This window comes from Calidris pugnax, unplaced genomic scaffold (genome assembly GCF_001431845.1).
Source record: "Calidris pugnax isolate Ruff unplaced genomic scaffold, ASM143184v1 scaffold147, whole genome shotgun sequence".
Lineage (NCBI taxonomy): Eukaryota > Metazoa > Chordata > Aves > Charadriiformes > Scolopacidae > Calidris > Calidris pugnax.
In genome coordinates, this window is record NW_015092359.1 from 1,680,828 (window position 1) to 1,708,337 (window position 27,510).

The following is a 27,510-nucleotide window of genomic DNA, read 5'->3' on the forward strand; positions in this document are numbered from 1 at the left end:
ATTTTGCCTTAACTTTGCTTTGTAATAAGAATATTAAAAATTATTGGTCTGCATTTATTTTGAAGTGCTATCTCACAGATTTGATGCAGAATTTTTTTTTGTGTGTGTGGCAAAAGCCAAAGCCTAACTTAGTAAATAAACACTATTAAAAAAAATAATACTAATCATGTTTCCAGTTACAGAGTAAGCACTATTCCTCTATTACCAGCAGCAGCAGATCACACACAGCACACAGTCCTTTTCCTGTATTGACTGTTCACCCCACAGACTAAATATGCCTTGGGAGCCAGGGATGATGAAGACATGCTACATTCTAACCAGGATGTAGGGCTGTATTATCTACACAGCTAGGACCTCTAAGGACAAATCCAACCACCTTTCTGGGGAGAAGATGATAAATAGTCATCCTTAGGAGTATAAGTGATGGCACGGTGATAAAAGCTCCAACAGAACTGGTGTCTCACCCTCCCAGTTTCAGGGCAGCCAGAGTTTTGAGATTTTCATTTCTTATTTTTAACATGAAATTCCATTCTGGACAAAAATTACATTCTTCGAGATGTTCTGACTAATGCTTACTATGGAGAGAAAAACATTTAACTGTCATTAACTGGTATGTTTAATAATCTTCCTACGAGGTATTTAAACAAGTGTTAGATAAGGTGCAGTTCTTCCCTCCCCCGACTGTGCCACCACTTCAGCACGTGAGCTGATCAAAATTAACCAGCATATGTAGCTTCCCCAAATTCAGGGGGTGGGGAGAGATCCTATTTGCAGCATTTCTGGAAAGAATTAATGAATCTGAAGTTTAATTTAATCACTAAGTTCAGCAACAAAACTGTAAAGAAAGTTTGAATCTAAAGTCTTGGGAGTTAAAAAAAATAAATATCTTTTAAGTTATGCCAAAGCATTCCATTTTGAAACAAATTACTTAGATTTGCATCAAAGTAGTATTCATTTGTTTACAAATTTAAACTGGGGAAAAAAAAAGCGAGAACTGAGCATAACACTTTATTTTAGAAAAATATTTTCCTTCAAAAACATGAACTCTGTGGATAAGAACTTTAATTGCGTATATTTCCTGCCAAACTATCTTTTTTGCTCACCTGCCAAACCAAAAACATCCATTATTTGCTATTTTTACATTGTAGGATTGAGTTTCACACACTTGGTCTTCAGAACTCACTGCAATACTCTGATACAAACCTCGTACCAGGACCCCATGAGGGCAGGATCTAGTGCATCAGAGCACTAACACCCATCAGGTAGGGTGCATCCATACTTCTGTAAGTGGGAGATGTTCTCAACACCAGTATGGCAGCCATGGGTCACAGAGTCCTAGAATGGTTTGGGTTAGAATGAGCTAATTCCAACCCCCTGCCCTGGGCAGGGACACCTCCCACCAGACCAGGTTGCTCAAAGCCCCATCCAGCCTGGCCTTGAACCCCTCCAGGGATGGGGCAGCCACAGCTTCTCTGGGCAACCTGTTCCAGTGTCTCACCACCCTCACAGGAAAGAGCTTCTTCCTGAGATCTCATCTAAATCTTTCAGTTTAAAAGCCATTATTCCTCGCCCTATCGCTCCCCTCCCCAAGAAAGAGTCCCTCTCCCCATCTTTCCTGTAGCCTTCTTCAGGTACTGGAAGGGGTTATAAGGTCTCAATCTAAATCTTTCAGTTTAAAAGCCATTATTCCTCGCCCTATCGCTCCCCTCCCCAAGAAAGAGTCCCTCTCCCCATCTTTCCTGTAGCATTGCTCCTCGCCCTATCGCTCCCCTCCGAGCAAGAGTCCCTCTCCCCAGCTCTCCTGTAGCCTTCAAGTACTGGAAGGGGCTATAAAGGTCTCCCCGGAGCCTTCTGAACAACTCCAGCTCTCTCAGCCTGTCTTCACAGGAGAGGTGCTCCAGCCCTCTGAGCGTTTTCATGGTCCTCTGCTGGACCCGTTCCAACAGGTCCATGTCCTTCCTGTGCTGAGGACTCCAGAGCTGGATGCAGTTCTCCAGGTGGGGTCTCACCACAATGGAGTAGAGTGAGCCTCCCTTCTGTGGGATTCAAAACACCTTCCAAACTTCCAGTTACGCCATTAGGGGGACCCTGAATCAAGGGCATCATTCTTCATCTGGATTGGCTCCGACAACGTCACCTCCCAAACTTCCAGTTATGCCATTAGGGGGACCCTGAATGAAGGGCATCATTCTTCATCTGGATTGGCTCCATTTTGTAGGTTTCCTTTGCCTTTTAAGTGGCCCATAACTATTAAAGCTAAAAGGCTGCTGGACGGCCAGCTCCCAGAGGGGCACAAGGACAGCCAGGAGCTCAGACATCCTGTCTTGTGATTCTGGCAATCTCAACATCTCGTTTCTGTAGGGAAATCAAACTTTACCAGTAAATCCTCCAGGCAACTGCCAGCTGTAAGTGCAGAGGCACTTCCCTTTTTCTCAGTAGTTACTACGTTTTCAGTAAAACTCATTAAATCGAGATTTCTGATGTAAATGGCTTTTAGGAAGCTACAGTTGAAAAACATTGAAATGATTCAGCACCATTTTAATATATTAGGAAATCTGCTTTTGTTGATAGCTAAAAGAATAGCTAAAAGTAGTTTAAAAGGAAGTTAAAAGAAGTTTCATCTTTATTCAGATGAGTTTCAGCACAAAAGAAAATTTAAGAAGTCCAACAGACAAAAGGCCACAGGGCTTGACTGAGCAGTTAATGAGACAGTCTGGAAACTCCACTGGATCGTCAGCTCATGTTCCAGTAGGTGCTGCCTGCTAAGAACTACAATGCTTTCCACAGGCACCTGACAACTGAAAATACTTGGCATTACAGAAGAATGAATGCTGAAAAATACCGGTTTCAAATGACTCAAGGGAGACGAGGTGCACAGTATCTTTTCACAGGAAGCATCTCAACAAAACAAAGTATTTCCTATTAATCTGAAGAGATATCCATAGCGTGCATTCAAATAATATCTACTATGACAATATTCTAATTTGGTCAAACTGCACATAATACAGAAATCATTTGAGGGAGGGAAGGTACGGATAAACTATCTCCACATTTCTCCAGTCTCTGGAGTAATGAAAAATTAAAACTCGCTTCTCATGATCAGTCTTGAAGGAGGGGGGATATGGATAAACTATCTCCACATTTCTACAGTCTCTGGAGTAATGCATTCCCCACGAAAAATTAAAACTCGCTTCTCATGATCAGTTGGATGCAACCTCAGACATCCTTGCCCTCATTCACAGAGTCACAGAATGGTAAGGGTTGGAAGGGACCCCTGGAGATCATCTAGTCCAACCCCCCTGCCAGAGCAGGGTCACCCAGAGCAGGTTGCACATGAACTCATACACATGGGTTTAGAAAAACTCCAGATAAAAGGACTTCACACCCTCCCTGGGCAGCCTCTCCAGGGCTCTGGCACCCTCAAAGTAAAGAAGTTTTTGCACATGTTCAGATGGAACTTCCTGTGTTCCAATATGGCACTGACATTTGGAAGGTGATCAGCCCCTGCAACTGCAACACTGCCTCATCGCAGCCGGCTAGGAAATGGGAAGATATAAGGTCAAACAGCCACAGCTCTGCCACTGTGGCTTCAGTATAGGTTAGTAAAGATTCAGAAAACCTAAGAATAGGAAATCAGGTTACAAAGCTTTGTTGTGTTTTGTCCACTGTCTCATCAAAGCCAGCTAGGAAATGGGAAGATATAAGGTCAAACAGCCACAGCTCTGCCCCTGTGTGGCTTCAGTATAGGTTTTCTGAATCTTTACTAACCTAAGAATCAGGTTACAAAGCTTTGTTGTGTTTTGTCACTGAAAGAGAGACATTTCTAGCCGACATCCAGCAGAAGCCACAGACAAGTCTGGACCAGATGATCCTTGAGGTCGCTTCCAAGCCGGTATTGTATGATTGCAAGTCAAACTGCTTTATTGATTAGACAGAATAGCCAGGCAGTGATACTGGTAACCATTCCCATACCACCTTCTCTAACATTAAACAGATGTCCCATATCACTCTTGATATATAAAGTATAGCTTCAGAATGGACAGGTTGAAAAAAGTCACATAACACATTCAAATGTTTTATATAAAAAAAGCAGTTACAATCTATTGCTACATTCCATACCACAACTTTTTTTTTTATTTTAAAAGGGAATTGAGAACAGGCTTTATTACATTAAACAGATGTCCCATATCACTCTTGATATATAAAGTATAGCTTCAGAATGGACAGGTTGAAAAAAGTCACATCATCAAGCAGATGTCCCATATCACTCTTGATATAAAAGTATACCTTCAGAATGGACAGGTTGAAAAAAGTCACATAACACATTCAAATGTTTTATATAAAAAAACAGTTACAATCTATTTCTACATTCCATACCACAACTTTTTTTTTTTTAATTTTAAAAGGGAATTGAGAACAGGCTTTATTAATAACCAATTGTGTATACTGCTGGTTGTTTGTTTATTTTTTCAAATTATCACTTAATAACACTTAGAGAAACCATTAAAAATGCATGGCAGTCATTCTAGCCAGTATGAAGTGTTGCACTTCATTTAATGACTAAAACGTAATTACCTGCATAGAAAAGCACAAGATAATATGAACACACCAATAACCAAATTTAACATGTTTTTATTCTGAATTTTAAGTACTGTAAATTATTGTATATTACTGCAGTTACAATCCTGAATAACGGGATATGCATAAAAACAGAAAAACGTGATCTATTTGTGCCACAGAAAGGATTCAGACAAGAAGCATGTTTTATTAAAGCTCATGCTAACACAGGAAGGGTATATTTCCAATTTTCCAACTAAGAATTTGTCCTGTTCCCCACTGAAGTCAACAATAGCTTTAATATTCCCTTTAATATTAATATTGGAGAGCTTTAATATTGGAGGTTCTTTTAATGTCCAGAAGATACATTTGCACAAGCCTCAGCAGATTTTACAGTCCTACATAAGCATTGTGTTAAGATTTACAGCATGAAAGGCTGCACCAGATGATCCTTGAGTTCCCTTCCAACCTCCATGATTCTTATCTCACCTCCTCCCTCGCAATATTAAATCAAAAACCAGGTCTGGCTTATTCCATCCTGACTTGATCGTGTCTCCATGTCCGATTTAACCCACATGTGTATGACTGGATGCTCTGGTCTTATTAGGTAGTAACAATAATGGCACCACAAACTAGACAAATAAAAATGTCCAGAGAGAGTAAGTCAGAGCTGTGTATTGACAGTCTTAACATTTCTTTAGAGAAAAAAAAAAAAAACAAAATCTTAAAATAAATTTATTAACTAAATTCCAAGGACTCACATCATGTGACAAACCAGCCTAATATTAGACAAACAAAATGCAGTAGAGCACTGTCTACCTACCAAAAGAATTATTTTCCAAGAGAAAATGAGCTGGTATCGGTGATACTCTATTTCTAAGAGCCAAGTTCCTTCTGTGCAATCTTCAAAACATTAAATATGGACTCAATAAATAAATTATGCCAAACCAGAGTCTAGTATGTTCCCAGATGTACTGCTTTGTGCTCTGTTTCATGGCAATTTAAAGTGGAAACATTTATCCATTACTCCATCATCTTATTTATAAAGTCTTTCAGAAAGTAATGCAGCCAGGGAAATCTATACCAAACCAGCATGTAGGCAAAGCCATTAACAAGGATGACTGATACAATAAGGCAGCTTGAACTGCTACTTCTGTAGTAAGCATCAAGAACTGGAAACTTTACAGTATAGCAAATTACTGGCCTGCCATTACATCCAAGGGCAATGCTCTCTGCCTGAGCTGTGTACCATTGAGCCCAGAATGATCTCAAGATGCACCAGGCTCCTGTCCTTTCAGAAGGCCAGCCTATTCCCCTCCATTAATAGATCCCTCACTGGAGCTTCAGATATAAAGTATTTCTCCAAATTTATACCCGATATTGACCCCAACTTGTTTCCCAATTACATAGAACAGGCTTATTAAATTGCATATATAAACAAATCATGCAGACACTTGAAGAAAACAAATGATTACCTTCTGCTTAACAAATTAAAGACTTTGTATGAGACCAACAAAAATGATGGAATTACGATAAAACCAAAGAAATTACTAACTCAAATGGAGTACAGATAGTCTACTTTATCAGTTGGGGTTGAATTAATTTTACAAAGTACAGTTGTTGCTATGTACTGTCAGTTTCCTGTTCCTATCTCACTTTATTTTTTTATTTTTTTTTTCCTAATAGAAGAGTCTCCCATTATTTTTTTTATTTCTTTCTTTTTTTTTCCTAATAGAAGAGTCTCCCATTCTTCCTTCCCTTTCTTACATTCCATTGTTCCTTTCCAGCAATGGTTCTCCTTGTTCTCTAAACAATTCCAAGAAAAAAATTTGGCAAGAAAATGAGATTCATGATTCCAAATCTACAGCTAGGAAACATACACCTGTTCTGTTTCTTTTATTTTGTTTTTGGGTTTTTTGAGGTTGGTTGGGTTTGTTTTGTTTTGTTCTTTTTCTCCCACTCGCCTCTGTCCCCCCATCCCTCCCTTCCATGTCATGTAAATATAATATAAATATAAATAAATCCCTGGATCCCTTTCCTATCAATAAGGTGTAGGCTGAAAATGATAGTATGCTGGAATAGATTTTCTAGCAGGAACTGAAACTGCCGTTCTTGAGAATCTTATTTCTCAACATACCCAGAAATGCACTGTGCAATCCATTGTTGTAATATTTAAGCAAACTTTTAATAAGAAATAAGACAAAACTTCTTTACACATAAATCAGCAAATAATGAAAGTCACACTCACTGGCTGTTAAAAGCAAAGAGCTACATTATGAATGGGAACTTTTAGTCTGAAAAGAGCTGCTATTAGTTCAGAAAGATGAAGACACAGTGTCACAAAAACAGCAGTGACCAGCTCCAGAAAGTATTCTAAAATAAATTTCTATTTTAGTAGTCACATTACAAGACATCCTTCCTCCTTTATTAGGGAAGAAGTCCATTATGAGATAATCATGGCTAACCTAACACAAGAACAAAACATTTAAGACCATGAGAAACTTATTGCGAAGGAGTCTGGAACCATTTCTCAAGGGCTTATTATTATTTCAAGTGATCCTTTTCCAGAAAAATGCTGCACAAGTGTCTACTTGCTCTACAGATCCAGGGAGCTGGAGAACCAGCTCAAGCCCTTCCCCAGGAAAAAAATGCTGCACTCAAAAAGATGACAGGGGAAGTAAGACTTTGGTTAGTTCTTCTAACCAACTAATTTGGACTGTTTATGAAGCCCCGTATCAGTACTCAGTTTATCTCAAATAGACACTACACCTGAAATAATTGGGCACCAAAGTCTCCACTACTTGTTTCCAACATACAAACTAAACAAGTATGCACTTCAGTTTACTTAAATGTAAAGTAACATCCTACCTAACAAGAATTTAACAGCATAAGTGATACAAAGTCACGTATAATATCATGTTGCAGTTGCAGAGAAGCTTAGAAAAGCTTTTCTAGCTCCTGGTTATTTTACAATCATTAAAATAGTTGCCAATTAGAAGTAGTATGAACTTGCACAATGTAAGCCTCTGATCCCACCCCACCATCTCAGATTAGAATAAAACGATGGTAGTTGCCACTCATGATAAATGACTTACAGGGAACACTAGGTAAGTAGTAAATTATTCCATTTTGCTAAACAGCGATTTTAATTCATTTCTAAAATGGCTACACCTTGCAGTTTCTTCACTAATTTTCAGTTCCCTTTATTTGATCACAGAGTATGCACTTCAAAAGCAAATTTGCAATTGGGAGAGTAAAGTAAGCAGGATTTTTTAGGAATGATGCTGTCTTAGTGTACGTGAAATACTAAACTGCTGGAAGGTGAAAATAAGCAAGTTTTTTTCCTACAGAGAGTCATACTATTAAAGAGTAGATTAGAAAGTCTAAAGCAGTTTATATCGTGGGGATAATGCCTTTCATATAATTACCCCAAAGTCTGACATCACAATTTTAAAGTCATTCTTATTAAATTAACAATAAACTGCAAAAAATCCAAACATATATAACACTTCTGCACTCACAGAAGAAAAAAACCCTAGTTTTACTCAACATTACTGTGGCTTGAAAACTCAATTAGGGATTTTGGTCAGATGCTGGGAAAATCAGGCCAGAATTATCCCTATAAATAAAACCCAGGTTTCAGTCAGTCACTAAGGTAAGAAGTCTGCTGAAAAACTTCCCAAAGACCTGACTTTGCAGCTGAACTGCAGAACACAGATGTTTTTCAGGTTCCAAAGGATGGGAAGCACAGAGGCTTTCTATACCAGATTGTTTACAGACAATAAAGTGTCAAAGCAATGCCACCCTATGCCTTGGCTGAGGGTCTTCCAGAAGACTTACACTCATTTTTCACTATTATAGGTAAAAATATTGATTAGAAGAGGAAGAAATACTCAAGATTGCTTTGACTTATATGTTAAATATAATGCCAACTATTTCAAATAAGGAAGAAAACAGTCCCAAACTAACACGCTACATCAATTTATCATAATATTAAGAGAGCGAACTAATTAAATGATCTGATAAAGAATATTTTCAATGCTAATAACAAACTTCTGAGATATCAACTGAACACGGCGCCACACAGCACTACAGGATTAGTGCATGTCCTGGGGTTTGGATGCAATAAAAAACAACAAACAATTTTCTGGTGCTAATTAATTCCTGTTAAAAGAAGCCTTGCGTAACAGTAAGTTTTCCAGAGATGCAGAAGGAAGGCCACTGCAATGGTATTATGTACATAATGAGCCATTTTCTTAAAGCCATTTTTGCCCTAGTATCAGAGAGGTACTACAGGAATATTTGGCATTTGTAGCAATAATAAGAGCCGCAGCAATGATTTGAAAGAGGAAAATGAAAACAAACACCTTCTAGAGGGTATTATACATCACTGCCACTTTTTTTCAACCTGTCCCTAAGACTGCATCATCAAAGGAATGTCTACATCTAAACCTTGGGAAAAAGCCTCTGTTGGATCTCTGTGTTAGTCTTCAAAACATGTTTGGAAGCAGCTATTTACAACCCTTGGTCTTCCTAGAAACAGGAAATTAAATATGAATTTTATTTTTATTTTTTTTTTACCAAATTTCCGAGCCTGCTGAGGAAACTATCATCTAATAAAGAGAGTTTCTCTCCCATTTAAAACAAAGAAACATGTTTTCAAGTAACTGAATATACGAGGAATATATTCTACAAAAGAATCCAACAGCAACAAGAGACAAAAGTCAAAGTCTTAACTGAAGCAATTTGTTGTTTAAAATAATGAGTAGAGATATGCTTATGGCCTATTGCTACCTGCCATAAATATTTGATCTAAACAAGCAATTCCTAATATCCCATTACAATCTTTCCTCTTTAAATAAAGTTAAAGGAACTATTATGTTAGCTACAAACATTAAAAGATCTTTTATTTTAGGTATTAAGTCTGGATATATAAGAACCTCAAAACTTTGAAAGCAGACCATTAACCAAAAACACTATTTGAGCTTCATCACTGTAAGTCACTGTCACATGGCTAATAACTCAGCCAAAACTGGTTTTTGGTTTGTTGGTTTGGTTTTTTTCTTCCAAATAAGGCCTTCTATGACCAGCAGCAAGAGAAGGAATATATGCCTTCATCTAGTGTATTTGGTATTTCTTTTAGTATCTTGGAGTTGCCTTCAGACACCATCAGTAACTAGGTCAAAAGTGTCCAAGTGAGCTACAGGATCAGAAAGTTCTTTCATTATTCTTTCCACATATGCTACTCCCCCTGTAAAAAATTAATGAATTTTTATATATCCTATCCAATGAATCACCAAAAATAGACCCCAAAATATCCCTATATGCTCGTTCTCGTTACTTTCAGGCTACGTAAAACAACTGTCTGTAGTAGTATCTTTGAAATCTACAGTGTTTTTGCAAGTTAAGAAAGCTCATCATTCTAAAGCACTGAAAATGGATTTAGGTTGGAAAACAAATCTTGGACCTGGTTTGTGAAAGAACACACTATTTTGTTCCCCCTTTTATCATTAGTAAAATGCAAAAGTTAAAAATAATTTATATGACTTTAAGAAACAAGTTTTTTTTTGAAGGAGGGCAAAGGCAGAAGAGTTTCTCATTTAGTAAGCAAAAAATACTATTTTAAATTGCTTTGGTTTTAAGCATTCATATTGAATTCTAATATCTAACAAAGTTAAGTAAAAATTCAGATTACCTTCCTCCAAATATTAAATTGACTAATGATCACTACACTGACTAATTAAAGCTGCTTTTCATTTCCCCTCATGAATGTAGTTGGCAGACAAAACTAAGGACAACACACAAACATTTAAGTGATGAGCACAGCACAGACCCTTCTTTACTTGGGGTGAGAACAGACAACACTCTTCTCTGGAAAGAAGAATCAAGTATATATCTAGACACAAAAAAAAAATACACAGAAAGTGTATCTTTTAGAATGGAGACAGAATATTATTACTAACTATTTGGATAATAATAGCGACTCCTGTCAAGGTTGTGGCCACAAAAACAGCTGAACAGTCTGTATTTTACAGGGAACAACAACTGTATTTACACAGAACTGCAAGCACCTGCACACGCATTGTAAGAAACATTCAAGGCCAAATCCAGAGCACTTGTACGTAATCATGAAACGGTTATTTCAAAATCCACATAAAACACTCAAATAGCTTCCTATCATAACAAACAAGGTTTTTATGTATGTTAGTTCTGTTATAATCCAAACTTAAGGCTTCCTAGAAACAAGTGGACCAATCATTTAAATTTTCCTTTTCCCCTGTTGTTCCAGTGCTGCCCTCCCCTCCTCTCTTCTCAGTTTCTCCTTCAGAGACCATTCTTATTGCACTGGAGTTCCTGCTGAGAGGCAAAGGTAGGTTAAGCTGTGTTCTGCTCAGCCCTCTCGCTAATTAGCAGCCACTGGAAATGCCCAATCACCTCTGAACATCAGAATATGCCTTAATAATAATAAAAAGCTCTATTTCCATTCTGTGTGCAACAGCCAGATATAAAAGCAAAAATAGAACTAGGGACGTGTTAAGAATATGGTTGAAAGGCCAACTGAATTAAAAGTCATTATCTTTGAAAAGATACTAAATCTTGATGAAATTTACAGAAGGCTGACATTATATTATATACTGATGTACTATAGCTGCTTTTTTTTTTTTTTTCCCCCTCTCCTTTCTGGCATACTGACACTGGTTTTACTGGACTTAGGAGTTATTCTAATATTATCACTCACTGGAGGACTTCTAAGTGTATTGGCATCATTGTTTATTCTTAAATTAACACTCACTTTCCAGGACAATAAACAAAAAAAAAAACCCAAAGCACAATTATTTTTTCAATAGTTTGATTGGATACAACTGTTTTCCTAATCCTTCCCTTCCCAACCCTGAATCAAAATTCAGGTCATGATATTTTGGATCACAGGAGTTATTTGGTAAAGAGATGTAAGCAAGGGCCTACGTCTGGAGAATATAACATCAGGGTTTCATGTAAATAATAATCACAGATACTCAGACGGTAATTTCACACGTGGCAGTCCCAAAATCTGGGTTTACCCTATTGCGAACACGGTAGCATGTAAGCAATTTTTTTTTTTGCAAACGCACACAGACAGCTATCAATGTCATTTACATTAAGTTAAAAAGGAGTAGCAGCAGGGACCTAACAAACAGCAATTCTTAGGAAAGAAGCGTCACTGAAACCAATGCCCCAATCCCTTTCCGAGCCCAATCACTGTCACTCCAAAGCCCCTTTGGGAAACGAGCCTGTCTCCCAAGGTCCTCATTCTGGAGTGTGAAACAGCTTCTTCAACACATCATAAGAGATCCACGCAATATTAAAGCTCTATTTCCTCACACTACCCCCATAAGGTGAAAAAGGAGGAAAGAGTTTAATGAAACATAATGGATATATTAAGAAGTTTCAAGTAACAACTGCAAGCTTTTAAACAGAAGACAATTCGTTCTGACACTTCCTCTCCTTCACAATACGTACCAGGACCTGACAAGATGCACTCATTAACAGAATTTCATCATGTTTTAACATACTACCTGTAAGCTACATCAAAATAAGACTTTCAGGACCTACTGTTGATACCCTTTTTTAAATCAGAATTTTAAAAAGTGATAAATAGGTTGCTTGGTCTGACAATATTTTTAAATTATCTTTAGCAACCTGCACTGCTTGATTTTTCAGCTATGAACATATTAAAGGGCTGTATCTAAACTTATCTTAAAAGTACCATGTTATGCATGTGTTGTAAAAATAGAAAAGATTTCTAACTATCACAAACTCTCATTATCAAATCCGAGAAAATCCAAGAAAACTTCTGCAAGTGGCAAAATAATCAGTATTATATATGTAACGCCTTTAGGTTTTTGAAGACTGACTAGCTCTTTTTCCATGAACTCAGTATTACCTGATCTTTATTTTTTTCAGAACTCATAAGTCTTTGAAAGTGCTTGATAAGGAGTCCTCCCTACTGAGATTACCAATAGTCTTTTTATAGAAGCCTGCAGTGACACTGTAAAAGCGAAAGAAGATTAGCACAGTATAAAAATAATTGGACTTTAGTGCTCTATTGACATTTTAGAGGAAAGATTTGCTGTCATGTCTGGGCCAAGTTATCTGCTGGTAAATTCCACTGCAGACAGCACATTTACACCACTGATACTTTATCCTGTTCTTTATGCAATAAATACGCCTAAGAAGGCGAGAGAGACTTACAGTGTCATAGATAATTTGACATATTTGCATCATTACATGTACCTAACATAAAATTTAAGATCTCATTTTTCTCTTGACAGAAAGAGTAGAAGAGAGATATAGACAGAAAGAGTGACACTGTCAGGAACATTGACTCATCTGGGAAACATTAGATATTAACAAGCAATTTCACTTATTAAAGAAATTGTCTAACAAGTGCCCAACATATTTCTATATTTATTGTTGCTGCACTGGAGCTTAGCAGAATTTACTGCCTCATACCCTATATATATGAAGAATAAATAACAACCATGTAATTATCCAAAGAACCCTTACAAAAAAACCACAACTTTAAAAAAAATCATAATAATTGAACATATCTTCCAAAAGATAATCAAGAGGGAAGGTGAGATACTCTACTAACAGGCACTGTACACAACTTTCAGATTTGTCTGCTCTTCCTTTTTCAATAGTCTGATCTATATGCAGGATCTAAAGTTTCTCTACGTATCAAGGCATGAAGATTGAATTCACCAAACCTGCTGGTAACTCCACTGAGCTTTTGGCCAGAGGAAGAAGAGGAGGAAGCAATGGAGTCTGTAGTCTTTGCACCAAAGGTTTCAACAAAAGATGTCTTTTCCCTACAAATTTCTATCTCCTAACCAAGGAAGGGAAAAAAAATGCAAGACTAAAGCCTGTGTCAACAACAGGTTGGTTCCCCCTGCCCGGCTTGAACACAACTGTTGGTCCTACATAAAACTACACAGGAATATAACTGGATTGACTATTTGAGCACCAAAAGGTGCAAGTGTAGGAAAAATTCTACACAAACTAAGTACAATAAACACCTTCCATTCCCCTCAGAATAAATAAGACAGTTTTTCATTCTTCTCTATAGCATAAAATAATTGAAAATTTGCTTCAAATCCTAATTTGAACACAAATGCTCTTACACGCTGCCTCCACTTTTCCCCGTCCATCCGTGCCTCATGGGTCCCCTGTAATTACTGCTCAGCTGTTTAGACACACAGCCCCAGAGACCCCTTAGGTCTTACATTTACTAGATTAGGAAAATTCCACAGTGCAGTAGCCAGAGTGGCAGGATCACTATACATTCAGAAAATGTTTGCACTAGGAGTTCTATAAGGTAGTAATTCAGCCTTCTACAACCTAGCGTTTTCTTTGGATTGCTGAATAGAGTTTTGCTTTTCTAAAATCTCTCTTCATTTTATAGCACCCTGAGAAAATTAGTAAAGCCCTTTGCACACAATACACAAGACATTTGGCTCTCAGTACATGTCATTAGACTTGTAAAACCATTTGACGATTACTCTGGATACCTTCAAATTAATTAAAATTGAAGATTTCTTCACAAAACACACTAGATTTCATCACTGAAACATTAGGTCAGTTATTACATTCATGAGATTATTTAAACCTTTCTGAACTTCCAGGAAGGAAAAGAAATTACTGCTTCTGTCAATCAAGAAAAAATTCTGTAGTTTTTATCTATATTTCTCCCCAAGGCTCCAACTCCCTACAGATTCACTAAGAGATTGATGGTAATCTATACAGCATTCAGGTTTAGGACTAATAGGAAACTTTGTTTTAAGCATAGTAGAATCCCACCCCTCAGTACTATTGAAGTAATATTATACCTCAGTATTCAAACAAAACAGAGGCACCATTGTAAATAGTTTAAAATCAAAAGCTACGTCCAGCATTAAAACTCTCCTTAATTATCCTGGAATAAGAAATCTGCAGACTGACTGTCCACTCTTTCCTAATTTTCCTCTACTTGTGTTCATTTTCATTGGATTCTTAAACTGAAATTCAGAGATAAAGCACAATTTAACTCCAGGATAATTTGCTTATTTTATTATTCAAGGATTATTTGTTTGTACATTAGTCTGGGGCTATGGAGACAATATGCAGATTGAACTATCTCCATTTCCTAAGCGAAAGCAGGCAGCATTCACCAGTCTGCCACTAATTGATGTATCCCAGGGCAGCTCATGCACCTCTTGCTTTGTCTTGCTACGTCCCTCTAAGTCATTCCCCTACTCCCCCAATACAGAGTTAATAAGCAACTTCGCCCTGTTGCTTTACAAGAAACACAGACTGATTGATTTAGGCAACTTCAGTCTCCCCATTTTTATTTTCCTTCCTCATCTTCCGCTTTTTGAGCCTGTTTTTGCAGGCCCAAGCACAGCTGAACAACAGCCTGCATTGGCTCCTCAAAATACTAAAATAGAAACAATGGAGAACTTTTCTTCACTTATTCTGTTGGGTTTTTCTTTCAAGTGGATTCCTCTCATAGTAAATGACCCATTAAATGACTAAATGCATTTACCCCTGTAATAGTAAAGAACTGTTTCAGAAGAAAAAATACTGCTAAAGATTCTGTTGAAATTCAAGAATTTACGCTGGATTTTCAAAAGGGTTTCATGAGAAGTTGGATCTTGACCCATTTCTGATGATGCAATAATCAGCATCTAGATATTTTTTCCCTGGCAATTGAGTAGTGCTAGATCAAGATAATTTCAAATATTCGTTGGCTTCACTCAAGAGTCATAAAAGGACATTAAACCACCCTCTTAATATAGTCAATTTTTAAGTGGCATAACATTTGGATAAGTATGCTTTTATTCCAGCGCAGGAAGGACATGGACCTGTTGGAATGGGTCCAGTGGAGGACCATGAAAGTGATCAGAGGGCTGGAGCACCTCTCCCATGAAGACAGGCTGAGAGAGCTGGGGTTGTTCAGCCTGGAGAAGAGAAGGCTCCAGGGAGGCTTTATAGGGGCCTTCCAGTACCTAAAGGGGCTACAGGAGAGATGGAGAGGGACTCTTCATCAGGGAGTAGAGCGATAGGACAAGGGGGAAACAATTTTTAACTCAAAGAGGGGAGATTCTGATTAGATCTTAAGAAGAAATTCTTTCCTGTGAGGGTGGTGAGGTACTGGAAGAGGTTGCCCAGAGAAGCTGTGGCTGCCCCATCCCTGGAGGGGTTCAAGGCCAGGCTTGATGGGGCTTGGAGCAACCTGGTCTGGTGGGAGGTGTCCCTGCCCAGGGCAGGGGGGTTGGAACTCCATGATCTTTAAGGTCCCTTCCAACCTAAACCATTCTATGATTCCCTTACAACTCCAGTGGTTTTGTAAAGTATCACCACCCCCAACAACGGAGTAACTTCTACCTGACCTACTGGACCCCATGGCTGCTCACTCCAGCCCAATGCTTCTGATGGGGTTTTTTTCCTATAGTCACAGCTGACCACAGACAATGAACTATGAACTAAAGAAACCCTAAATCCCCAAGCGAGCAGGTGCAGGATAATTCTGTATTTTGGCTGCTCTACACCTGCAGCTTTCTCTCTTTAAATGAGCTGTAACTTGAGTAGTGATCCAGTTCTGCTGTATCTTTTATTGTTAGAATAGAAACAATTATGAACAGCTCCCAACAAAGCTAAAGCTTTTCACATTTTTCATAAAACACTCTGCTCATTTCTGATACACTTAAATTTAATTCAGTCTCTGTAGACCTCCCGATGCCTTGAATGTACACAGATGAATGCAGAAAGATTAAACATTTTCTTACTGTGACCTACAACACTGTGCTGAAACTTTAATTATTATGTTAATTCAAGCATTGGGCCCAGTGGATTTATTATATCCCAGAAGTTAATACAATCTACTCTGAAGTCAGATGTGGGCATTAGCTGCATCTAAGTATTTTGTCTACAAATATTTAGGCAGATGTGCACTAAAAATATTCTCAAAATCTAATCTTAATTTTGGAGCATTTGCCTCGAATAGATGAGTAGTTCCTCAGAAAAATACTGAAAATGTAGTTACAGGAGCAAAAGCTTGTGTCTTGACCAAGCGTTATCACCCCAAATTCCAGCCTTCTGAAGCAAGACTGGTATTTATTAGACAAAGATCTTTATCATAATTGTCAGGACTCTGTATCTTATGCAGATATACACCTTTACAGCATGACACTTGGGAAAGGAAATAATCCTTCTTTTTTTCTCCACTGCAGGACATGATTGAGTACTGTCCGCGCTATATTAGGAATCAGAACAAGAATTCCCAATCCTAAAAATAGTGCATTTGGAAGAAAAATGGCCTATTATTAAGTAGATGAGATTTTCCAAGTCTTAATGGTTTAAAGGACCATTTCTGGAATGAAATATCAGTCACTGAAAACTGAGGTGTACCTTTTTCCCCCTCTCAGAAGGGAGAAAAGTGTTTCTGTCCAGCTGTCCCTCACATAAAATTACTAGTCTCAATTTTGTACCATTCCTCTAGAAAAGAGTCTATTTTTTTTTAAATTATTGCCAAACTCGGCCAATAGTTTCCTCATTTTCCATTAACAACATGAAGTCTTTTTTTTTTTTAAATTATTGCCAAATTCGGCCAATAGTTTCCTCATTTTCCATTAACAACATGACTGACAAAATGAAACTCAAATTTAGACAGTTTAGAAGAGAAAATCTTAGGAACCTTGATGAGGTGAGCTTGTTAGACATTGGTAAAACCAGTGGAACTTTGTTGACTACACACACCTTTTTTAAGGAATGGAGCTGGAGGTACACAGACTTACTTTTCCTTGGTTTACTACATCAAAGTATTTTCTATTAAAGCATCACAGCAGCACCTGGGTTGTAATTAGGAGCAATGTGACTTTCATCAAGGGAAAGTTAAAAAAAAAATGTTTAATATAATAAAGGCAAGTAGGAATTAATGTTTGCTTTCAGGCTTTATACTGCCAAGAAAGCCAGAGATTTTGTCCTGTACTCATTTTTGATTATACATTTTAATTGCTTACTATCATATTGCCTTGATAACCATCACAAAGACAATTCCATAATTACCAGATACAAATCTTTATGTTCTAAAGAGAAAAAATTTACAAAGGAATTCTTTTATCAGTATTTTCTGAAGTTAATGTAAATAAATTGGGCTAAAAGCTCTAACATCATCTCAGCTTGAAAGGTAAGTATATTTATTGTATTCTTTCTAAGCAACGCGGTCACAAGAATATTTGATCCTTGCATTACTTTTAACACTTCCCCAACAGCAAGACCAGATTCAAAGGATTCTTAAACATTTCTACCCTAGTCTTATTCTTAACAATCTGCCCAGGACAGAGGCAGCGTAACCCTCACATGAAAATAACAGGCTTATTGAAGCACAGCTCTGATACAAACCTGGTTGGGTTTCATTGTGGTTCTTTCCCTCGCCCCCCTCCCTTAAATTCTTCAATCTTTGTAATTTACAGAACCCTTACAGTTTAGGTTATTATATGAATGCAATCTAATTCCTGCTTATATATATGAATGTATGTACACAATATATTTATATATAGTTTATAATCACGGAAGACTTTCTTAAAGTATTTCATTTCAATCAATTGCTTCCCCCCCATTTCAGTAATTTTTTAGACACTTATATAAAAAAAAAAAAAAATCAGAAGCATTTTAAAGGGAAGACTTTCTCAAAGTATTTCAATTCAATCAATTGCTTCCCCCCATCATTTCAGTAATTTTTTAGACCCTTATATAAAAAAAAAAAAAAAAAAAAAAAAAAAAATCAGAAGCATTTTAAAATATCCTTTTTAGAATATACAGGCTTATCTAGTATAACTTCTTCCTTAAAAACCTATGGCTGTTTTTTCTTCTTGCTCAAAAACATAAACACACTTTTTTTCTTGATAGTATTTATACTTTTTCCACAACTAAAGAGAGTTTAACATTACCATGGTACCTGAAAAGTCACTAAGGACTTGCTACCACAGGCCTTTACTGACTTACAGTCAGTAAAAGGTATTGGAAAGTCTTTTATAGTTATTTTAAATATATAGAACTTGCAAATTCAGTGTTGATTATTATAAACGAATGTTAAAAGTATTATTTCTCCAGTAAGGTACGCCACTGAGAGGTTCATTAAGTAAATGTCAATTACTCCAGGTTACATAAACAGAATACTGGAAAATGTGGTGTTGTATGAATCTCATTATACTAAATTTTCTCAGTTAAGTACTTTGTTGCCATGATAAAGATAACTTAAGGAAAGTAATCATTATACCACAAAAGAGCAATTCAATTGACTTCCTGCCCTTGAATATGAAAACTTAATGCAGCAAGTTAGCAAGAAAACAGCTATAGTGTTAATTGTGTGAGAAAATGCAGGCCTGCCTTAAAGTTGTTGCATGTATCCCAATGTATGTATTCCGTAGGTAGACTATTAGCCACCATTACTTGAGTATTGTAAGCCATCACATAACCACACAGGATTCTGAAAAAAGACAAGCTCAGTGAGACTATATGGATATAAGTTTAATACTTTTCAATCAGTGAGATAAAGTGACTAGAAGGTAAAGGAAAGGAAAGCAAACTTCATTCAGTGAAACTACTCTTCAGAAACAAATGAATCATCCTGGCAGCAAGAAATAAGTTTTGGATCTTACATTCACAGAAAACTCAGCGTTGACTTTTTCTTTTCTCATTTCAAAACCATAAATACATATTTATAAATACATTCACAGAGAACTCAGCATTGACTTTTTCTTTTCTCAATTGTATCATTTCAAAACCATAAATACATATTTATAATTTCATCATATAAGATGCTCTAGACTATGAGTAGACTTCTATATTAGACGTAGCCCACTTCAAATAATCCTATTGGACAGAACTACACTCCTCAGAACTACAGAACTTCTCAGAGCCAGACCCCAAACTTTCATTGGCATTCCCAGGGACAGGGTTGCCATCCTTCACAAGGAACTATGAAATTTAGCATAATTGATATCTTAATCAATTAAATTCTTAACCATTCCTCACAGCTGCTACATTTTATTATTCTAATCTATTCAGGGCAATAGTCAAGCAATTCAGTCTGTAGAAAGGACGAAGGACTGAAATTTGTTAGACTCTTAAATTTACTCTGAGATCTACCTAAACCTTTAGCCCATCAAGAAAGCGTGAACAGCTTTGCTGGGTCCTGCACTACACGTGCTTTTGTTCTTCTGTCTTTCTCCTGGCTGTATATATAGTTCGCATTCAATTTCCAAAAAGTCTCACTACAGGATGCCAAAGCCTGCAAAGTCATTCAGGAAATTTCAATTATAAACAAGTAATTGGCTCAGAGAACAAAATCCCACACTGACATGCTTGTCATTGAGTCCTTTAAAAAAGCAAAATAATTACCATCGCTTCTATGTCATATCCTATCAGTCAGTGTACTTCACATTCAGGCCTTGCAAATTTACACCTTATATTAGGATGAGCCCTAGAGCGCTCTGCTAATTATTTTGGGGTTGTATTTTAAAAGACATCTAGGATTTGTCACAAGACCTTAAAATTACTCTGCATTAATTTTTTTTTTTTTTTTTTAATTTATTGAAGTTGTGTAAAGATGAAAGGATGTTCATTTTAGCCTATACTGTATAAAACCCTTTGTATTTTCGGTCCTAGTTTCAAGATCTTTAACGTTTGTATGGCAGTAATATCCAGTGTTGGCAGCATATAGTGACACACAATGACACCAGCTCACCTGAGCAAAACGCCAAATCACACTGCTCAATTCTGCAGCTCCTCACCCTGTGGCACCTCTGGCATGTTCTAGGTTTGCTCCTGGATATTAGAGCTGCATTTATCTTCTTACTGAGCAGAAAGATATGAAATCCTAACTGCAGGGGCATTCCAGTCATACGATAGCTATAGCACAACCTTGCCTATACAAACTTCTATATATTAATATTTTGAAGATGCTAAGTAGGAGATTTATCCAACCCGTTCTCTGGAAGAACACCATTCTTTCACTCAAGAACCACGTTAATTTAACAAACATATGAAGGTATGTTATGCTAACTTATAAATCCTGAAATAGTTAACCTCTAGGGACTTTATAATTTCTTTTTACATTACATTATACCTAGTTATTATCAGAGCAGATGGGAACATACTGAGGGAGCAGTTGTGTGCCACAGCACATCTTGTGGTCCTATTTACTGAATATTCCAGACTCGGGACCCATCTGGACCTCCTGGAGCTACACATTGCAGTCCACGTCCTCAGATGTATGTCCTCCTCGCACGTTGCGAGGGAGGACAGAAGATGGTCCGTGCCTAGTTCTCACCCAGCATGGAGTTAAGATAGGACTGAATCATCCATCTAGACCCGGCCACTGAGAAAGATTTCCACATCTCAAAGCTCAAACACCAAGTCCAGAGCTTATCTGTAGAATATTAGTCACACGGAAAGAATACTTTCTGGTATTTTCTACTGTCTGGGTTTTTTTGGCCTCAATATCCTGAGATATCCTACATGTAGCAAATACACTAAACTTAAGAACTAGATTCAGACCTGGTAATTTATTCTCAGCACTTTGCATTTCACTTAGATTTGAAAATGACAAGCTGTTGGTCCAATTTTTGTCAACATGTTTTTAATTAGTTCTGAATTTATGACAATTAAAGCTCACAGTTGCTTTTAAAATGAAGTTACTGCATTTGCCTTAATTCGTTTTCATTGCTCAGCAATGTGTGCATTTTAATTCACCATGGAAATATTCCTCTCTGCCTTCTGCAGGGAAGACACTACCATCAGTGCTATCATCTTTTTTTTTTTTTTCCCCTGTAAAACTTATTGACTAGAAAATAGACTGAAAACAACTCTTGGGAATGCTGGCCATGCTCCACATTCGACTGGCTCCATCTGTGTCTCCGCTGACTCAAAGACCCCAAATGCATTCTAAATCTTTTAGGAAAAAAAAAATAATAAAAAGAAATATTGCACCATAACATTGATTTTGTAATCACTTGTGTCTGCAGCTGCAGTTTCACTTTTAGGCAAATCATATCTATTATTTATTATTCTAGGGGCATATACAGCGCAAAAAAGTAAAAGCTGTAATTCACTTAAAAGATGAGACGCTACACAAAAATAAATTGGAACTCCTCAAGCTTTTCTGGGGGCAGGGAGAGGAGGGTTGAAGTATGATTGTCACCCTAATGAAGAAATAATTTTTGGCAAGTTCTTAGAGCCTTAATAATAAATGACAAGAGTCTATATAGTGGGAGAGCGAGGTTCGACCTCATATGCCTCAATCGCATTTCTTCTCCCTTGCTTTCATTTTCCAGCAGGAAAGTCATTTTCTCTTCACAGATCCTCTGTGAATTTGTATTGTTCATGCACCATTTCTTCCGCGAATGGTTTTGGACTGATCTATACATTTATGAGTATCCGCAGACTACATCTTAATCGGAAATTACAGTAGAATTTTCTTCCAGTAGAGCACTTGAAAAAAATATCTTTAACAGTAGCTGAAATTAATAATAGAGAACACTGAAGTCTAATAACAAAAGTACAGTATGAAAACCTGGTTTCTACTTAAGCTAAAATGGGTCTACTGGAAAAAAATAAATCCACTAAGACCACTGCTTTAACAATTCTAAATTCAGTTTGGTTGTGGGGCCTTTCTTCCCCTTTTTAACTTGTTCCACGTTTTCTTTTAAAGTATCCTTTGTAACAGTAAAGCAAGAACTAAACAACACTCGTAAAAATTCAGGTATTATAATTAGCAATAAGGCTATTACTCTTCTAGCTTAACTATTAAAGTTAATAGTTAATAGTATATTAGTATGTTTATTTTTAGTTATAGTATATTTTGCTCTAATAGCTAATTAAAATTAGTAAATAATAGAGAATGCTGAATGAATTCTCCAGAGTCCAATTGTATTTCCATGCTTCAAAAAAAATATTACCCTAAGTGCATACCTAACAAATTATGGGAACAAAAATTAAAATTTAAGTGTAGCATCTCGTCTACTTTTCAGAGTACACATTCAAATGAGATATAATTTTTTCTTTTCTTCTGCGCATGTAGATTCAGTGTCATTGTTCCCTGCCCACTTTATGCTGGTCAAAGGCTCTATATTACTAAGATGACTGTGTCTCAGCTGCTATGTGTACTTTATCTACACTAAAACAACAGGATTTGAGAAGCCTCATTACAAACAGGTCTGATAACTTCTTGGAAGTACAGACAGACATGACCCAACACGTGAGCAATAGAGTCATCTGGTTGTGCCAAAAGTTCAATGAACAGTTAGTGATCTTCAGCAAAATTACATTCACTTAACAGCTAAGCTTGGAACTGTAGTCCCCAGCAAACACTCATCACCCCCTCCAACCCCCAAACCATGAAACGTAGCCATAAAAAACCCATACCATACCCAGTCCTTTCCTGCTGTGGATCTCATTCACATATTCTAGGTCTAGCAGAGCCTTGAGTGTGCTGGTGGACAAGAAGCTCACCATGAGCTGGCAATGCGCACTCACAGCCCAGAAAGCCAACCACATCCTGGGCTGCATTAAAAGAAGTGTGGTCAGCAGGGCCAGGGAGGGGATTCTACCCCTCTACTCTGCCCTGGAGAGACCCCACCTGGAGTACCGTGTCCAGCTCTGGAGTCCTCAGCATAGGAAGGACATGGACCTGTTGGAACGGATCCAGAGGTGGCCACAGAGATAATTAGAGGGCTGTAGTTGACCTCTCCTACGAAGACATGCTGACAGAGTTGGGGTTGTTCAGCTTGGAGAAGAGAAGGCTCCAGGGAGACCTTATAGCATCCTTCCAGTACTTAAAAGGGGGCGGAGAGATGGGGAGGGACTCTTCATCAGGGAGTAGAGCGATAGGACAAGGGAAAATGATTTTTAACTGAGAGGAGATTCAGATTAGATCTCAGGAAGAAATTCTTTCCTGTGAGGGTGATGAGACACTGGAAGAGGTTGCCCAGAGAAGCTGTGGCTGCCCCATCCCTGGAGGGGTTCAAGGCCAGGCTGGATGGGGCTTGGAGCAACCTGGTCTGGTGGGAGGTGTCCCTGCCCAGGGCAGGGGGGGCTAGAACTCTATGATCTTTAAGGTCCTTTCCAACCAAAAACCATTCTATGATTCTATGATTTGCAATCGACTTGTGATTAAATCCCAACAATAAAAGGTGATACCATCAATTCTCTTTAATTTTTCCCTTTTGTGTTTTTACACAGAAACATAATAGCTCCCGATCACTTGTCAAAAAGGACTGTAAAGTCAGAGAAGAACTGGGCACAGCACACGTCCATATGGGGAAGCCTCCTTCCCAAGAGCATTACTGCCTTTTGTTCATGCCTGTCCTGTAATTGGTGCAGTCAAGTCAGAGTAATGTGCTTGAATTCTGTTGTTCTCTTGAATGCCTCTTATCAGAGCCAGACTTTGTAATGTGTTTGAAATGTGGATTACTTGTTCAGAGAAGGAGGCCAAGTGGAAGCTGAATAACCCTGACCTTTCTGAGCTTGGAAAAAATCAAAACAGTACCAAAAAAAAAAAATAGAGAACCATGAATAACTGGAATGGGATCTTTTCATCGTTTTCAGCTGCCCATTCAGCAGTCAGAATGTTGTCCAATCAAAAAAAAAAATAAAAAATAAGGCAGTTAGTAAACATTTTTTTGTTGTTGTTCAAAATATATTGAGAAAAGGAAGTTAGTAAACATTTTTTTGTTGTTGTTCAAAATATATTGAGAAGGTTGTGACTGCTTTCCAAGTCTTGCATGGACAACCACCATTGACAAAAGAAAGCTCTGTAAAGAGTGAGGAGGAAATGCTTCTACATTAAATCTATTTGTATGGCTTTCAGCTTCACACAATGTTTCTTTCATCATCTCACCTCTGAATCACAAGTTTCCTTTCATAGGTTTGACGAATGTAATCTATGTACAGTAAATCCAGTTTCCTGTCAAAAAGGTTATCTCTCTTAGCCTACCATCCGGGCCACTTTTTTTTTTTTTCTGTAAATATAAAAAACACTTTAAAGAAGAATCTGTTTGCTCCTATGCTTGAAATCCCTTGTGGTATGAACCCTACCTTTGTTTGAGGCTACTATTTCTGACCTGCCCACTAAGCAGTCTGCAATATTTATTTCTTCTGCTGCTGACCTTACTCTAGAAGGGTCTTTGCATAACCATCATCTACTGATTCTGTTTAGATAACTCCCCTTTAGAATGATGCAGGCACACAACAAAATCAATGCTTTCTAAAGGGACAGTAACAGAGAATCTGTTTTGACATTTCATCTACAGTATTTGCCAAAACTGCTTTTTACCATCTTCACCATCATCAAGAGAGGTGTTTGTAGCAACTCATCTACAAAATCAGACCAAGAGTTGACAATGGTTATGGAAGGTACCGAGACTATAGCTTAATATCCTGATAAGTTCTTCCCATTTATTTGTCTTCTATTACAATTAAAATAGAAGACAGTCTTCTCCTCAGAGCTTGAAACTTTTATGCAGGGCAGAAAAAGGGGTTCACAATCTATTAAGAGCGTTTCTGGGTACTCAAACGATACAATGACATATGATAAATATATGATTTCATAAAATCCCAAGACAGGTATAAAACATCTTATTCTCTGTATGGCTAAAACTGGCAGGCTCTTCACTCCCATTCACTATCCCTGCACCACTTGACTCCTCTGTTCCTAATTGAGACACAATGTACCACTTCAGAAAGGTACTTCATTTTGTCTTTCTGCCCTTTCCCTCCAGCCTCTTACCTTCTTTCAGACAACAATGTGCTGCCAACTTGTAACTCAGCCACTCCAGCTACTTCAACCTACAGGAAACAAGTTTGGGTTTTTTACTCCCCCGCTTCCCTGCCAGCCTTCCCCCCTCTGCCCCCGCAGCAGGGTTGGTGACTTTGAGGGGCTGTGACACAGGATGCTGTAATATCCATCTGCCATTCCCCGTGTGAATGCAACTGTTAGGCCTAGTAAGTGCCAGTGCTACACCAGAGCAATGACAATGAAAGCCCAAAATTTGACGGCAGAATTAGTCTTAATTCTGAAAATCAGAATTAATTCACTCTTCATCAAACCATAGGTACAGTGGGTTTGGTTTTTTGCCTTTTTTTTTTTTTAGCAGAAGTAGTCTTAATTCTGAAAATCAGACTTAATTCACTCTTCAACAAACCATAGGTACAGCGGGTTTAGTTTTTTGCTTTTTTTTTTTTAAAAAAAAGGCCTAACAAGCATGACACACATTGTCCTTGTTACCAGGATATAACACTACTGTATTTCTGAGGTCTGGCAAGAGTTGTCACTTCTACTTGCCACTGCTTCCAGTTACTCTGGTCTGATGAGACACGGTGCAAGATCACGTCACATCTCTTGAATTGAAACACTAATGCAAGTGAATTACTTAAAGCAGAAATAGCTTCATAAGGAAATTTACATTTACGAGATTTTATTTTCTTGAAGGGTTAGGAGGAGGAGGAGACCATACATATGTCTGATGTTGTCAGGTTTTTCTTAAAGCACATAATAATGAGATGGTTTGGTTTGAATTCTCTGCTTGATATTCTCTTATTTGGCTGGTGCCTGCAACATACAAGGCAATTTTCTGTGTTTTCTTGGATGTTTGAATTCAACACACACACTTATGTCAATTAAGGAAAAAAAAAAACCACAGAATTTTATGAGTCTATAATAACTCTGCTACAGCTTTAAATTGAAGAATTTTCACACATAAGAATTTCTGCAATACAAAAGTGTCTTTAAAGTAATCTTTACAAAGGTAAATACAAAAGCAGGTTTTTTTAGAGCAGGAAAGTCTTGCATTCTTCTAGAATTTGATAAAAGTGCAAGTAATTCAGCTCATTTCAACTTGTGGTTGCCATAAAGCATAAAATTCTCCCACTGCAACAACGTCCATGTTTCCAGACCAAGGACGTGCATATTTGTCATTTTATTAAAAGGAATTCCCCACTTTTGAAAGTATTACATATATTTCACCTACAGGAACCACAGCTTTAAACATCACCTTGCAACGAGCCAAGTCTCTCCAGTTGAAGAGTGTCTTTTCTGCTACTCAAATGAAACAGGCCATTAGGGACAAAGGATTCTGTGTTGGATTTCAAAGTTACACCATAAGCAAGAACCTGTATTTCCAGAAAAGTAAGCCAGATACTAATTTAGTCACAGACACCAGGTCAGATATGACTCCATCTTTTAAGGTCCTTCCAACATTACTGTTGGAAGGCAACAATGTAGTAAGATGCCAAAATAACACAAGAGATACATTAGCTTATGGTAAATTTGATGAGCAACATCAAATGACGAGCAACAAGTAACTTGCTAATAATGCTTTCACGAATGGTTGTGACAATTTTGCAAGCTGTCATTTTGGCCTAAGTCCTCTGTCAGGGCACTGAGCTAACAGCAGCAGAATCAGAGTTGATTTTACACTGGAAAGTGGACAGGAAACAGCAAAGTTTTAGATACATGTGTCTTTTAATTATCGAATGGTGATTCACAAATCCTAAGAGATTTGATCTTAAGTACCATGGAATTAAGTACAAAAAGGTTGCAAGTGCAGAGATGCCAGTGGGTGCAAACTTTCTAGTTAACCTGTAGCCATCAGAAACATTTTCTCTTTCATCCTATAAGCTAAATGCTGTGCTTGTTGATGAATTTGCATTTTTAGGTTTCTTGGACTTGAAAGCTTCTTAACAAGGATATTTTTATTCTATGGCATCACGAATGTTTTCACTATGTGTGTTGTAACTACTTAGTACAGTCTCTAAGGAGTTAACCATTAAAGTAAATTACCTTCTCAAAAATGGAATATGTTGTTAGTTAGGTGTGCAGTGATTTGAGAATTTCATGCGCCAACAGCGCAGTTCGATCACTACACTTCAACA

At 37.5% G+C, this 27,510-nt stretch overlaps 1 protein-coding gene across 1 annotated transcript in view; it reads right to left on the minus strand.

The window, feature by feature from the left end:
- NRXN1 (neurexin 1) overlaps positions 1-27,510 on the minus strand; it is a 765,322-nt gene that overhangs the window by 515,416 nt on the left and 222,396 nt on the right. The window lies entirely within an intron of this gene.